This window comes from Notolepis coatsorum (assembly GCF_963971535.1).
Source record: "Notolepis coatsorum genome assembly, chromosome: 2".
NCBI lineage: Eukaryota > Metazoa > Chordata > Actinopteri > Aulopiformes > Paralepididae > Notolepis > Notolepis coatsorum.
In genome coordinates this window covers 85,944,818-85,956,894 of record NC_140166.1, presented here as the reverse complement: position 1 = coordinate 85,956,894, position 12,077 = coordinate 85,944,818, and the positions used below count along the sequence as shown (strand labels likewise).

Genomic DNA, 12,077 nt, shown 5'->3' with positions numbered 1-12,077 from the left:
GCTCCGTCTTTTCCGGTGTTTAAGACTTTTATTTTGAAGCCCACCGACCGGACCGGAAGTATTGTTGTGATTATCCTAGCCGACAACTTGTCTCGTCCGGTTGTGTTTTTTAGTTTTAACGTTAGCTACTAACGTTAGATGCAGCTACTACATGCAATCAACGATGAGGAGGAAGCGTCAAAGCAGTATATAATAGAATAGCTGTGGTGCGTAGGCACTGCAGCATGACTCGAAAACGACCTGTTATAATAAATTAATTCATGTTTAACTTGTCCCCGTCTCCAGTCCTTTGACTAGCCCCACCCGTTCATTGTAAACAATGATGCATGTAATTGTATTAACGTTATTCTGTGTTATTCTAACGTTACACTACAAATAACGCTACTTGGTTAAAAGGAGCAACAATATTGAGAAATGTAGTTAAGCTATATGTGGCGTTGCTATAGGCGAGCTCCCGTGCTGTGCTCTGTAGTAAGGCCAGCGGCCCGCCTCCCAACACGGACAGTGACTGACAAGGGGCACTGGTTCCGCCTCATTAAAACAAACGCGCAAATAGCAATTAATCGCGCCCGTCAAAATCATTGCATTAATTTTAATTATCGCGGCAATTAATCGATTTATTGCTTATCGCGGCAGGCCTAGACCACGCTGTTAATTTTTTTTGTTAGTAAGTTAGCCATGTAATAAGCGGGAGCAATCAAGCATTTAGATCGCAGTCATGAAAGCTGCTTAGCATATGCACAGCTGCACTCAGTCATCAGTGCAATCAGACCACAGACCTGCCGGCTGCCGGCGATGACAGCGCAGAGCGACAGAACAGAACTGCGTCTGCATTTGATCTCGTCTTGTCGATGGTGTAAAATGAATTAGGTATATTGTTAGTAAGTTAGCCATGTAATAAGCGGGATAATGTATAGCTATACTCAGTCATTGTCGCAAAATAATTGACCTTCACTACGTTTAAAACACCTCGGCGAGGAGCCTCTGTGTTCTAAACTCTGTGTCGGTCAATTATTTTATTATCATTGTTTTTATTTTTTTCATATAATGGTATGGGTATCGGATTGGTACTCGGTATTGGCCGATACCCAAAGCCAGGTATCGGTATCGGGACTGAAAAAGTTGGATTGGTGCATCCCTACTACGGCTACGCAGTAGCAGCATATTTGAGGCTCCTTCCAAAAGAAGGAGTAAACCAGATAAAGATCCCTGAAGTTTTGAATAATTTATCAGAATAACTTTACATTAGATTAGATTAGATTCAAATGTATTGATATTACAGCACAAGTACAGTACAACGTAAAGAAGTTTGGCATCCAACCAGAGTGCAAATGTAACAGTAAAGTGCAATAGTAATATTATACAATGTACAGGTAATTAAACGATTGTGATGCAAGACCATGTGAGCTTATGTACTGCTATTGTTAATTTGTATTTAAAACATTTTTGCTTGCCTTGTTTGTTTGGTTGTGTTGCCGTCTTGCCGACTGTTTTTGTATTGTCTTGTTTTTTTTTATTTCATTTATTTATGTGTTCGTTATGTGTGTGTGTTTGTGTTTGTTTCACTGGAGATAATCGCTATGTCCGGGTTGTGCTGGAAAAATGTCATACTGATTATTAAAAAAAAAGACAATACATTTTAATCTACTCTAATCTAATAAACATGCCCTGTAATTAAATACATGTGCTAGTAAGGTCAACAAAAGCTTCTGTGCAAGGGGCGCCCGAGTGGCGCACCATGTTACTGCGCTGCAGACCTACGCGGTCGACCTAGGTTTGTCTCCCGATCCCGGACGGATTTGCCGCATGTCCTCCTCCCATATCTTCTCCCGTTCTTCCAATCCTCTGCTCTCTGTCGGTCATGTCTGACCAGAATAAAGCTGTAAAAATGCTTAAAAAATAAAATAAAAAAAAGCTTCTGTGCAAGAGTATATCTATAAATCATTCGTAAAGAAAAAGGCTGTTATTTAACAATCATTAAATTTAACAGGTTAACGTTCATCACCGCATCAAGTCTCCTCTTGGCCGAAAACAGCCAGACTATACAACATTAATTAATTCAAGTAACTGAAAGTCTCGTGGTGATACCATTTAGACATCAGACATTTAGCCCTGGACCAGGGAGTGTGGGATTTATTAACCTCTTAACTGTCTTGCACCAGGCCGAAATCGGGCCCTCATGCCCATGCACACAAGTCACGGCACTTTGCGAGCGTCTAGTGGATTGAGCTGCATTTTTCGCCGGACATATAATGCCGTTCGAAAGATCCATTTGTTGCTGTGTTGCTCACTCGACCAAATCCGTGCATCGGTTCTCAAGTTAGGTCGCTTTCACACAGGGGCTGTTTGGTCCGGATTATCGGACCAGAATTCGATAGTCCGGTTTTTCGGGTTTGTGTGAATGCGCGTCGAACTCGGTCCGCGGACCAAGCAGGCGAACTCTGGTCCGCCTGAAAACGTGGGTCTCGGTTCGCTTCATCGAACCAAACACGAACCAAATATAGGAAGTGCTTAATTATTACCACTGCTCGCAGCATTCAATGCAAAACAAGCACACTGCATCTATCTCTCTATCTATCTCTCTATCTCTCTATCTCTCTATCTATCTATCTATATATCTAACTGTGCATCTTGGGAAGAAGGAAGAAAAAACGCGGCTTAGCTCGGGAGGTAGAGCAGTCGTCTGGGAATCCGGAGGTTCTCGGTTTGATTCCCGCTCCTCCCGGGCAGCGTGTCGATGTGTCCTTGAGCAAGACACTTAACCCCTAATTGCTCCCGATGAGCAGGTTGGCACCTTGCATGGTTGCCTCCGCCGTCGGTGTGTGAATGTGTGAGTGAATGGGTAAAATGTGAGTAACAAATTGTAAAGCGCTTTGGATAAAAGCGCTATATAAAAAAGCAGCCATTTACCATTTATTATTATATATATATAACAACGTGGTGTACAAGTTGTTTAGCGAGAGGATGGTGGTAATCGGCTTCAATAGAACAACTCGCCTCCGCTGATCTGAGGGCTTGCAGTCCACACACAGACACACACACACACGCGCGCGCGCACACACGGGCTCGCAGCCACACACACATTTCCACTGTCCAATAGACGAGCTCCCTTTTCGACCGCGTGACATTGTTCAGATAGTTTGGTGCGCCTGACAGATTGCTATGTGAACGCAGGTGAACCAAATGAAGAATGCAACAATGTTGCAACTTCACCACCAGAACCGCACCGAGTCCACCAAAACTATATGTGAAAGCGACCTTACATGATGATATGTCAGGCTTTTTTCTTTTTTCTTTTAAACAGGGCTTTTGAGGTGATGAAATCACTGCGCCCAGGCAGCAGTGGTTCGGCAAAAAGAAATCTGCTTAGAAAACAAAAATGTCAACAAAAACAAATTCTCCACGTGGTAAATACACAGGTCACAACATGTTTACAGGAAAGTTTTGGTATTTGGAGTGTATTTCGTGACTGTTGGGAACTAGGCTCTGTTCTCGTTGCAATGCGTTTTTTATTCTTTCTTATACAGTAGGAAGGGGGAAGAACACTATATTGTGCGTGTTCATATGACTTGTATTCTGCTTACACCTTCGAAATTCCACTTATTACGTTTAACAATGGCAAAGCCTTTTAAATATAATCAAAACGTTCCCGTATTTCTGCAATCTATGCGCAAGGTAATAACGAGTTGAGTTACGCGGAGCGCAGTCAGTGCACCCCGTATATTCCGATAACGCTATATATAAACCATGCTGCATTCATTCAGAAGGAAAGACCTATTATTCCAAATGCCATTTATAGGGTTTTGACCATAATTACACTACTGTTGCTATTTTACAATTAACTATAATGAATTACGGGGGTCATACAGAACGTGTACGTCAGTCAAACTAATGAACGAAAGCTTATTTCCGCATTGAAACTAATGCATGAAACTGATGAGAGCATATGCCGTCCGCCTGCAGTATCCATATTCTACCGCCGGGCGCCAGGTACGCATGCCCTGAGCTGTGCGTAAATATAAGCACAAAGTCAAGTTCACGTTCAAATTGATAAGTCACACACTTTGCTTAGAAATGATCGTACGCACGGGTTACGCACATATCTGTGCGTACGCAACGTTGATAAATGAGGGCCCAGATCGTATATAGGGGTGCCCTGGAATATTTTATTGAACACAGGGGTGCCTTGGCAGCAGAAAGGTTGAGAACCTCAAACCTCTCTACCTCTCTCTCTCTCTCACTCTACCTCCTGAGCCACTGTCGTGACCCTGTGTGTCTGTCTCTCTCTGTGTCTCTCTCACTCTCTTTCTGTGTGTGTGTCAGGGCTCTACGCTAACTTTCCCCCCAAAGAGCACATGTGTGTGTGTGTGTGTATGTGTGTGTGTGTGTGTGTGTGTGTGTGTGTGCGTGTGCATACTAAGGGACACACATCTGTGCAATAGCACATACTATACAACCAAAATCACACATTGGCCCATGCCTACTAGACGCAAAGGATATCGGTTGTCCAGCTGCTTTTGTAGTGTTGTCACGATCCAGAAGTTTTGACTTCGATACCGATACCAGCCTAAGTATCACGATACCGATTCTAAAACGATACCACGGCAAAAACCTAAAATATCAGGAAAAGTAATGGAATATATTATTAGAGGACAGAACATGGAACATTCTTTATACAATTATTTAATAAATTATCATTTAAATTATAATGTTGACACTGTTGAAATGTAAATAATCTAAAATAATAAAAATTATTCTTACAGCTGCTGAGCTATATACTATAACGTAGCTTAGTTAGTATTAGCAGCTAACATTAGTTAAGGTTTTACCGCTACGTGGGCATACAGGAATGGCGAGAGCCCTGTATGTGTGTGTGTGTGTGTGTGTGTGTGTGTGTGTGTGTGTGTGTGTGTGTGTGTGTGTGTGTGTGTGTGTGTGTGTGTGTGTGTGTGTGTGTGTGTGTGTGTGTTGTGTGTGTTAGGGATGGGCACAAGTAATGTTTGCTCAGATCGAGTACTTGTTTAGGGAAATCCTTTTTTAGAATGCATCTAAAAGCCCTTGCCAGCAGCAATAACCAGATATTGTGCGGAGTCACACACACGCTACCGATTTTATTATGTCTTGCTCCGCGGACATAACAATGCGCAGCAATATACCTGATACTTAACACAATGGCAACCAAAAATGAGTTTACTCGTTATTGGCCGCCAATCGAATACCGGCAATAACGAGTTCACTCGTTTTTGGGATCGTTATTTCGTTTATTCGCTATATCTATTCATAATTCATAGAGTTGTTCCGATACCGATACCAGTATCGGAAATGCCTCCGATACTGCCTAAAATGCTGGTATCGGTATCGGCAACTACGCCGAAAGTCTAGCCTCCGATCCCATGATGTCATTTATCTCCTGCGGAGAGTGAGGATTATAAAATGAACGTGTTTTAAAGTGTGATGCTGTTTGTCATTTTAACAGCAGATACACTTTCTTAAATTCCATTGTCCCCGACAGAGAGGTGTGACGGGGAGCTCGGATGTGTTTTGCTTGCTGGTGTTATTATAGCATTAGCTGAAAAGCTAGCTAGTTGGAACAACATCCGCTTTAACGTTACATCAAATCAGATGATCGCCTGTCCTTTCTCCAGGACCTGACACTGTCCGTCTATCAACAATAATGCACCCACGGTGAATCCTATTCAAGCCAAGTAGCTATCAGTAGCGTTAGCTGACTAACGTTATCAAATGTCAATGTGAAAACCTTGCAGGGAAGACGAGCTAGGTCAGCTAGCTTAGCTTGATAACGGTACTTTGGCTAAAGTTGGTGCTATTCATAATCCAGCAATAATGGCTGCAGACCTGCAAGCTAAGTACAGCAAGTTCCAAGTGCCAAAGGATAAGTCAGAGGCAGAGTCTCAAAAGAGAATGTTGAATATTTATTTTGCATCGAAAATCACAACATAAACGTTACTACTAGCCAGAGCATCTGCTACTAGCTAACAGACTGGGTAGCAAGTGCAACAACGTCTAACGTCCGTGCGGATCCGTGGAACTCATTGGAGTAGGGTATATCTGCAGTGCCGCAGCCCCATACTCATTGATTAATTATACTAATATTAATCTATACAATCACCTGTTGTTGAATAAATACCATTACTTTCTAGTTATTACTAAAAAACAGTATATATAAAACAATATCTAGCTGTAAAAAAAAAAGAAAAAATGTATAATTTATATAATACTTAAAAAAAAATTACGTATGCACTGGTATCGGATCAGTATCGGTATCGGCCGATACCCAAAGCTTAGGTATCGGAATCGGATCGGGAAGGAAAAAATGGTATCGGAACATCTCTAATAATTCATAGCTGCAGCCTCTGCAGACCCTTCAGAGCCTGTCTGAGCTGGCAGACGGTCAACACCGCCCTCTACTGCCAGGCGGAGCTATTGCATCTCATTGAAAATTAGCTGGTGTGTTTTAGGAGGCGATCTGAGCCGGGCGGGCGGGGTTTAAATATTCAGGCGAGCCTGTTCTATACAACGATGGCATGCAACAGTAACCCTGCCCGCCCGTCATTGTGAAACGGTCGGTAGTGTGGTGCGGACCTCCACGAGCATTATTTGGAATTGCGATCAGATATTTGGATTATCTCTTTTGCATTACATCAGATACGGTAAGAAGAACATTATATATGAATTTGATCGTTGATCTGACATTTATTTCTACCGCGATTACAGCTACAGCTATCTGTGTGAACCGTGTATGGCTGTTTACCGTTGGCTACGACGGTCATTTCATGTATGGACGAGGAGACATACTAATGATAATCTAGCGTTGATTTCAGGATGATTAGATAATCAGCCGAAGAATAACAACGTGATGACTGGATTACAGTAAAATGCCTTTTCTCGCCTTTTTCCTGGAATTACTGAAAAACACCCAAACCATACTCTATTCAAAACGGTATAAAACGGAAATGTACGGATGAAAAAACAATCTGTCTCTGGCATGTTGACTAGAAGCAACTCACTGAGGGTTGACGGCGTTATTAGACCGATTGATATAATATAAGATATATTTTAAGCACTCGCAAATGTCACAGTCTAAACATACTGCCTCCACACTGTCTGCAGCAGGTCTCTCCGCTCATGGAACGGCATGTCCGTAATAGTCTATAAACGTTACAGTATGCAAAGTGGGCGACATGTTGTTGGCACAATTTGGAAACAATATATCGATTTTCCAAGCTTGGATATCAGCACACACGCACTAACAACCAATCAGTGAAGGAGATGGCGACAGCGAAGGAGACCCACGGTGCACCTCTGGGTAGTAAACAAGGCTGGCTAGGATCATTAGCTTAATGATTACACTGAAACGGAGTTTTGACAGTGGTTGGTTGTAGTGCACACACGCGCCGCCGCCAGCAGAGGGCGAGACCAGTCCTCACTAGTGGAGCGAGTGGATCACAACGGTGTTCACGTTTTACGGTAATGTTGCGACAGTGCTGTGAAAATACCATAAAGCGGTGTGGTAACGAGAGTTGATGTGTGTGTTGTTGTGGAGCAAGCAAATAAACGGTAAAACGTTACGTCGCAGTCCGGTGCGTTTTTGAATACACAATACTAACGTTACTAGTACTACGGTGCTGCAGGCTAACTGGCTACCATTCTGAGAGCTAACGATAGTAGCACTAGATGCTGCGGGCTAACTGGCTATTTTGAGAGCTAACTGTTGTGTATGTGATCACAACAACGGTGTTCACGTTTTACGGTAATGTTGCGACAGTGCTGTGAGAATACCGTAATGCGTTGTGGTAACGAGAGTTGATGTGTGTGTTGTTGTGGAGCAAGCAAATAAAACGGTAAAACGTTACGTCGCAGTCCGGTGCGTTTTTCAATACACAATACTAACGTTATTAGTACTACGGTGCTGCAGGCTAACTGGCTACCATTCTGAGAGCTAACGATAGTAGCACTAGATGCTGCGGGCTTCTGGCTACCATTCTGAGAGCTAACGATAGTAGCACCGTGATTTGTTTACTTGGTAACACGGGTTGCCCCCCCCCCCCCCCCCCCCCCCCCCCCCCCGCTGATGAAAATGAAAGTCATACCGTCATATACCGTATACCGGGGTATTATGTCAGCAAGGTATGACGGTGTGAAAAAAATTATACCGCCCAAGCCTAGTGTGGGGTATGCTGCGCCGCGGTGGACGTCGTTGCAATGTATTGGGGCGGAACGGAGTATTTTAGGGTGATAGTTAGTACATTGGAAACAAGGCTGGCTAGGATCATTAGCTTGCACGCCGCTATTTTATAGTTTACGTGCGGAGTGGGTGTGTGGCGTGAATTTTGATGGTAACGGTTAGAGTAGTGTGGGGTGGACGTTGTTGCATGTATTGGGGCGCAACGGAGTATTTTAGGGTGATAGTTAGTACATTGTCGCGGGATACACCGCTTGCTCTGGCTAACTGTTAGTTCCATTCTTATAATGCATATGATCCAGTGGCGGTAGGTTGCCCCCTGGTGGAATATAATAATCTATGCACTGGTGAGTCTATTAATAGCCCGTCCGTCGGCACCGGGCATAAGAAGTTAATTAAACTTGACAGAAATTATATCGACGATAATTATCGATATCGAGTGATATGAAAATTATTTTATTATTTTATTGCGATAACGTTTTTGGCCATATCGCCCAGCCCTAATTCCAACGCAAAAACTTTTCCAATCCATACGCTCTCATGCTCCACAGCTTCCGGTGTTCGTCTGCCTGCAACAACTCACTGCCTCGTGGGATTTCATAGTGGGATTTCTGTTTCAGTGGCATAAACAATCACTTTTGGTGTCCAGATTTGGCGGTAACCACATTTTTTTTTACAAAAATAAAAACAAAGTAAAATAATTGAGCACCCTCAAAAACCACTTCGACCACATCGATTACTCACGCCCATCCCTAGTGCATGTGTGTCCCTCTCTCTCTCTCTCTCTCTCTCTCTCTCTCTCTCTCTCTCTCTCTCTCTCTCTCTTAATTTTCAATAAAATTCTAAGGGGCTTTATTGACATGGAAAACATACGTTTACATTGGCAAAGCCCATGTTAAAACAGTCAATACAATCAAAACTTACGTAAGCAGTGAGCACTTATCGAAACTAAAACTGTACAATTAAAATATAGGCCTACTAGAATAAATAAATGTGTGAACAGAGCTGTGTCACATTGCAACTTTGTAATGAAACTATGTAGTCTCTCTCTCTGTCTGTCTGTCTGTCTCTCTATATCCTCACACGAGCTGTCTAACGCCTGTCCCGTCTCCCTGTCCCCCTGTGAGTTGCTGTCCTGGAGTGCTGACCGGAGTGTCGGACGTCCCGTGATGAAGGCCGGGAGGATGCGACCCTCTCTGCGTGCCCTCCTGTCTCCCTGTCTCCGGAGGTCTCGTAGTGGTGACCGGAGTGCTGGACGTCCCGCGATGATGTCGGGGAGGTTGCGACCCTCTCTGCGCCGCCCCCTATCTCCCTGTCTCCGGCTGTCTCTGAGCAATGACCGGAGTGTTGAATGTCACGTGATTAAGATGGGGAGGACGCGACCCTCTTTGCGCCGCCCCTGTGCCTCAAATAGATTCGCTATCAGCTCTATCTTCAATCTTTCAAAATGTTCAGTTGCTATCGCTATCAGCTCTATCTTTAATCTTTCAAAATGTTCAGTTGCTATTGCATGCACTCATCTGTGTTTCACTACACACTTGAGTGCATGCTTACCAACTGTTAGTCTGCAACACTACTATCACCGACATCTAAGAAGGGAGATCCCCCCTTGAATGGCCCTTCTAAGGTTTCTCTCCTCCACACTGCCTGTGGAGCATTTTTCCCTATTGTTAGGTTTTAGTGAGTTTTTCCTTACCTTCGTGTGGGGTATGTCTGGGAGTGCTTGCATTCTTTCATTTATTTGCATTTATTTTAAATTTGTTGGACCTTATGGTGTTCTTGTTCTGTTCTTGACTTATTGTTATGTTTTCTTATTGACTTGTTTAAAGAAGACATGTACGGCCCATGGGGACATTAACGTGTGTTGTCGGGCCTTATAAATAAATTTGATTTGATTTGATTTGATCCTCATTTCTCCCTCTCCCTCCCTCTCGCTCCTCCCCCCCTCTCTCTTTCCCAACCACCCCCCCTCTCTCTATCCCCCCAGTCATCACACACATAATAAACCTCTCCATAAAACAGGGACACGTAAAAATAGTATACGAACAGGTCGAAAAGTTCCTTGCGGAAAAAAATCGAATCTACAAATTCCAATCTGGCTTCAGAACATCCCACTCCACTAGGGATGGGAATCGAGAATCGGAATCGATTGGGAACCGGTTCCTAATTGTCCGGTTCCTAGAATCGCATGCCTCTGTGACTATCGATTCCTCTTATCGATACCATGTTTTTCCGACAGTTGCGCATTTAAAAACAATAACGTTAGCGCCACGCATGCAGCCATAGCAGACTATTTGATTCCTTGACTAGGAAAACCTAAAGGGCTCGATATTGCGACCGTTTTGTGTGTGCAGTGAAAACTGAAAGTGCTTTGCATCCTAGTCATTCATTTACATGGTAAAGTAACATTAGCCGCTAGCTAGCTAAATAGCCATGCTCATTGCAGAGAGAGACAGAGAGAGAACACTGAGCTGGCCTTTATTACAGGTAGGTTATTGCTAACAAATTCTCTTTTGCAATAACGACCTGTTGAATGCAACTACAGTTCAATAGATTAAATTAGTTCTCAAATACATAATTTTATTTAAGTGTATAGTTAATTTATTTTTTACAGTTTTTGTATTTTTCTGACATGGGGGCTCAACAATAAATGATAAATGACAATCAGCAATGTCAAGTTGCATGTTGTTATTCCAATTTATTTATTTAAATTATAAATGTATCAGGAATAGATAAGGGAATCAATGAAGAATCGGATCGATAAGCAGAATCAATAATGAAATTGTATCGATAAAATCTTATCAATTCCCATCCTTACACTCCACTGACACATGCCTTCTCTATTTGAACAACCACATCAAACAAGAGGTGGACGCGGGCAAATACTGCGGCATGGTCATTGTTCTGAAGGGCCAGATTAACATTGAGAATCTACGTTTTATTGTTTTATATAACTTGTATATTATTTATATATATAAGCTATATCCCTTTAAGCCTCCGTTTGAATCATAGCATTATTCGCTTTCCTCATTGGATAATGCCCTTGAGGTTGGCGGCGCCAAGAATCGCGCCCCTCAGACAAGTTCAAAGACGAGTCTGGACAAGTTGAGACATGCCTGGGGCCAGCGCATTGATTCCAGACAAGAGCTTCGGTCGCGCCCTAGAAAGCCCTCTAAGTATATATATTGTGGAAGGCGCAAACAGTAGCAGTTCGTCCGAAGTAATGCAACAGCAGTAGTTGAACCTAACGTATTGTGCAGTTCGTCATTACAGTTAACGCAGTAACGTTAACCCAGTTCGTCTAGTAGCAGAGTCAAGTTCGACCTAACCTAACGTGAAGTAAAGAGTCGTCATTTAGTGGGAATCGTATTACAAGCAGTTTGTTCGTTTAGTAACTAGCGTGAACCTTAGCAAGTGTGTGTGGACTTAAAGTAATTAGTATCCGAACACGAGGTGAACCTAGTAGCAGAACTATTGGACATGTGAGCATTGGAACCTACCGCGGCGATATTGTAGAACCATTATTGGTGGATTATAGTGACTTGTGGAAACGTAGTACCGTGGAGAAGAGCATCGTTAATACCATTGTCGTTTGGATTTAACTACCCTGAAGATTCTACATCGGGCTAGCTTCGGGGACGAAGCTGGCTGGCTATCATCATTGCTATCGGGCATTGGATTACAGCTATTACCTTGCTACCGAGCACTTGGATTATAAGGACCGGATCCGTATGAGAACCCCTTTCTTCAAGTGACCAGCCTGAGTATCCGTATATTCTTCATTCCTCTGGAGCTTACAACTCTGTGGGAGGATATCACCAGTCTCCAGCTATACCCTCGTTTGCCCCCCTATATTGCCATCTCACGCCATGCA

The 12,077-nt window shown here is 43.1% G+C and overlaps 1 protein-coding gene across 3 annotated transcripts in view; it reads right to left on the bottom strand.

The window, feature by feature from the left end:
- The window catches only part of arnt2 (aryl-hydrocarbon receptor nuclear translocator 2), a 376,808-nt gene that overhangs the window by 345,248 nt on the left and 19,483 nt on the right, over nucleotides 1–12,077 (bottom strand). The gene's annotated exons all lie outside the window — the stretch shown is intronic.